General features: G+C 41.7%; 1 pseudogene; it reads right to left on the bottom strand.

Annotated features, from left to right (window-relative positions):
• On the bottom strand, positions 1 to 4,070 carry LOC140811122 (uncharacterized; annotated as a pseudogene).
• Positions 4,071 to 4,602: the final 532 nt, after the last annotated feature.

The raw sequence follows: 4,602 nt of genomic DNA, 5'->3' as shown, positions 1-4,602 counted from the left end.
TTAGTTTGGATCTTGTAGATTCACTGTGGTCGGCTTATCGGGTATGGCACCACCATGAAAAACCTTCAGCCTATGCCCATTGAGTTTGAAAGCTCCAGTTGTTGCACTAGTGATCTCCACTGTTCCGTAGGGAAAAACTTGTGTGATAGTGTATGGTCCTGACCACCGTGAACGCAACTTACCTGTCATCAGTTTCAGACGAGAATTATATAGCAGGACCAGTTGTCCTACCACAAATTCTCGATGGACTATGTTTTGATCATGCCAGCGTTTGGTTTTCTCTTTGTAAAGCTTGGCATTCTCGTAGGCCTCCAACCTAAATTCGTCCAATTCATTCAGCTGCAGAACTCTGTTGTCACCTGTGGTTTTAGCATCAAAATTTAAAAATTTAGTAGCCCAATAAGCCCTGTGCTCAAGTTCAAGAGGGAGGTGGCATGATTTCCCATACAACAGTTTAAAAGGAGACATGCCAATGGGGGTTTTAAAAGCGGTGCGATACGCCCAAAGTGCATCGTCGAGTTTGCTAGACCATTCTTTCCTTGAAGCACCGACAGTCTTCTCAAGAATGCGCTTAATCTCTCGATTTGATACCTCGACTTGGCCACTAGTCTGAGGATGGTAAGGTGTAGCCACCTTACGTCGGACCCCATACTTTGCCAACAGACTGTCGAATTGCCGATTGCAAAAATGAGTACCCCATCGCTAATAATGGCTCTAGGTGTTCCAAAACATGAAAAAATATTTTTCTTTAGAAATTGAACAACCACCTTAGAGTCATTAGTCTTGCATGCAAGTGCCTCCACCCACTTAGACACATAATCAACGGCAACCAAAATATACTTATTCCCAAAAGAGACCGGGAACGGACCCATGAAATCGATACCCCAAACATCAAAAATTTCACACACCAAGATATTAGTAAGAGGCAATTCATGTCTCCTAGATATGTTACCTGTGCGCTGACAATCTGGACATTTTGTGACATATGCATGTGCATCCTTAAATAGTGTGGGCCAATAAAAACAAGACTGGAGGACTTTGGACGTAGTTCTAGTTGCCCCAAAGTGGCCTCCAGCCGGACCATCATGACAATGCAACAAAATTTCACTTACCTCTTCTTGGGGAATGCACCTACGAATTATGCCGTCTGCACATATTCTAAACAAGTAAGGGTCCTCCCACAAATAATATTTCAAATCTGAGAAAAACTTTTTCTTTTGCTGATATGTAAAATGGGGAGGAATGAACTTACTTGATAGATAATTAACAAAGTCGGCATACCATGGTAAGCTGTCGATTTCAAAAAGTTGTTCGTCCGGGAAATTATCCCGAATAATTTCATTACCTGTGTTCGGATTCTCCAGACGCGAGAGATGGTCAGCAACCTGATTCTCTGTTCCCTTCCGATCGATAATCGTCAAGTCAAATTCCTGTAAAAGAGGAATCCAGCGAATTAGTCTTGGCTTTGAATCCTTTTTAGCCATCAAATATTCCAGGGCTGAATGATCGGTATGCACAACAACTTTGCTCCCTATTAAATATGATCTAAACTTATCCAGAGCAAAAACCACAGCAAGAAGCTCCTTCTCTGTAGTGGCATAGTTCAGTTGGGCAGCGGACAATGTCATACTAGCATAGTGGATGACATGAATGCATTTTTCCCTCTTTTGGCCCAACACCGCCCCTAGAGCTGTGTCGCTTGCGTCACACATCATCTCAAATGGCAACCCCCAGTCAGGTGCTATCATCACAGGTGCTGTGATCAATTTCTTTCTCAAAACCTTAAATGCCTGCTCGCACTCATCAGAAAAATCAAAGCTTACGTCCTTAATCAGTAAATTGGTCAGTGGCTTAGCAATGCAAGAAAAATCTTTGATAAAACGTCTATAAAACCCTGCATGCCCTAGAAAACTACGCACTCCTCTAATATTTGTTGGGGCTGGGAGTTTCTCGATCACTTCAATCTTAGCTTTGTCGAATTCAATCCCATTTTCAGAAATTTTGTGCCCCAACACAATTCCCTCTCTCACCATGAAATGACACTTTTCCCAGTTTAAGACCAAATTTGACTCTTCACACCTCTCCAAGACTTTAGACAAGTTCATCAAACAGGAATCAAATGACGGGCCAAAGACAGAAAAATCGTCCATGAATATTTCAATAAAATCTTCAATCATATCATGAAAAATTGCCATCATGCATCATTGGAAAGTTGCGGGTGCATTACATAAACCGAATGGCATTCGTTTATATGCAAATGTCCCGTAAGTACATGTAAAAGTGGTTTTCTCCTGATCTTCAGGGTCAATAGGAATTTGCATATAACCCGAATAGCCATCTAGGAAACAGTAGAAAGAGTGTCCAGCTAACCTTTCCAACATTTGATCAATAAAGGGGAGGGGAAAGTGGTCTTTACGGGTAGCGTCATTAAGTTTTCTATAATCGATGCAAACACGCCACCCTGTAACAGTTCTGGTGGGAATTAATTCATTATTTTCATTTTTGACAACAGTGATCCCACCTTTTTTCGGAACAACTTGCACTGGACTAACCCACCTACTATCAGAAATCGGGTAAATAATACCTGCGTCCAGTAACTTTATCACCTCCTTCTTGACCACCTCTTGCATGGCTGGGTTCAGACGTCTTTGAGGTTGAGTAGATGTCTTGTGGTCGACCTCCATCCGGATTTTTTGCATGCACATGGATGAACTGATCCCCTTGATGTCTGCAATACTCCATCCTATAGCTTTGATATTATCCCTCAAAACACGCAACAACTTTTCCTCTTCCGTACCTGTCAAAGTAGATGAAACAATCACTGGTAATTTTTCATTATCACGCAAAAATAGATATTTTAAATGCGAAGGGAGAGGTTTCATCTCTAGGATTGGGGCTTCTTCGATGGATGACGTTAAAGGTCTTGGGATATGCCCAAGCTCCCCAATCCTAGAATTTACCGTCTTTGAAATTGGTCTGCCTGCTTCCAGATAGGAGATACATTCATGAAGCTCTTGATTTCCCAATTCTTGCGGAGATGAATGAGTTAAGCAGACCTCCAAAGGATCGTCACCTATCAATTCCTGTAAAACACACTCAACAAACTCGTCAGTAGTATCAATTCTAAAACAAGCAGATGTATCATTAGGATATTTGATGGACTGAAAAACATTAAACACCACACTCTCATCATTCAGTCTCAGCACCAACTAACCCTTTTGTACATCTATCAGGGCTTTCCCAGTGGCTAAAAACGGTCTTCCTAAAATAAGAGGAATCTCACGATCTTCTTCCATATCCAACACAACAAAATTGACCGGAAAAATGAACTTGTCAACCTTAACTAACACGTCCTCTACAACTCCCTTAGGATATTTAATCGATCTATCAGCTAACTGTAGGGAAATTGTAGTTGGCTTCACTTCACCTATTTTTAGTTTCTCAAAGCATGAATATGGCATCAAGTTAATGCTTGCACCTAAGTCACACAAAGCTTTACTGAAATTTGAAGTTCCAATAGTGCAAGGGATAGAAAAACTACCTGGATCCTTAAGCTTCGGAGGGAGTTTATTTTGTAAATTAGCAGAACATTCCTCCGAAAGCTTAACTGTCTCAAAGTCAACCAATTTCCTCTTGTTTGATAAAATCTCTTTAAGAAATTTTGCATATGAGGGCATTTGAGCTAAAGCTTCTGCAAATGGGATATTTATGTGCAGCTTTTTGAAAATCTCAAGAAATTTTGAAAATCGGGTATCCTGTTGCAGTTGCTTTGCTCTTTGGGGAAATGGGAGTGACTTAATATCAATGTTGGAGTTTGAGTTTAGAGACTTACCTTTTTCCCACGTGTCATTGGACTCTTGCTTGGATAATTTCTTCTCCTTCTCATCTCCTTCAACATCGATCACTTCTTGCTTTATTGGAGACGTAACCGTGACTGCATTGACACCTTTTGGATTCTTTTCCGTGTCACTTGGTAGTGTACCCGGAGCTCTTGTAGCCATTTGTGTCGCTAACTGCGCTAGTTGCGTCTCCACTCTTTGCATCATGGCATCATGGTTTTGCCATCTCATTTCATTCCCAGCTATTTACTTGGCAAGCATATCCTCAAGATTCGACTTGCTATCCTGTGGCTTGAAACCAGGTGGCATAGAAGGTCCTGCACCTTGTGGCGGTTTAGGTGGTTGTTGAGGAGGTCTTTGCTGTGTAGGATGTTGTGGAGGATTAAACTGTAGTTGCTCAACAGAAGTTTCAGGTTGCTTCCATCCAAAATTCGGATGATTCCTCCAGCCCGGGTTATATGAAAAACTGTATGGATTGTATTGTGGACGACCTTGGTTTCCCACATAATTCACCGAGTCCCCTCCAAAGCACTGTATTCCCTCACAAGACATATCTGGCATGAATGGCATGTCACTAGATGAACCACCAACCATTTCTGCACTTCCTTGAATCTGATTCACTGACTTGACTGGTGTTGACTTCTGTGCTTGTAACTGTGCCATCTGATGCGTCAATCCATCAAGTTTCGCTGTAATTGCTGTCAGAGCATCCATCTCAAGGAATCCTACTTTCTTTTCCCTGCGGTTGTCTTGCCAACCCACA

Source organism: Primulina eburnea, chromosome 14 (assembly GCF_022965805.1).
Source record: "Primulina eburnea isolate SZY01 chromosome 14, ASM2296580v1, whole genome shotgun sequence".
NCBI lineage: Eukaryota > Viridiplantae > Streptophyta > Magnoliopsida > Lamiales > Gesneriaceae > Primulina > Primulina eburnea.
The sequence above is the reverse complement of the archived record's forward strand: the minus strand, read 5'-3'. Positions and strand labels throughout refer to the sequence as shown.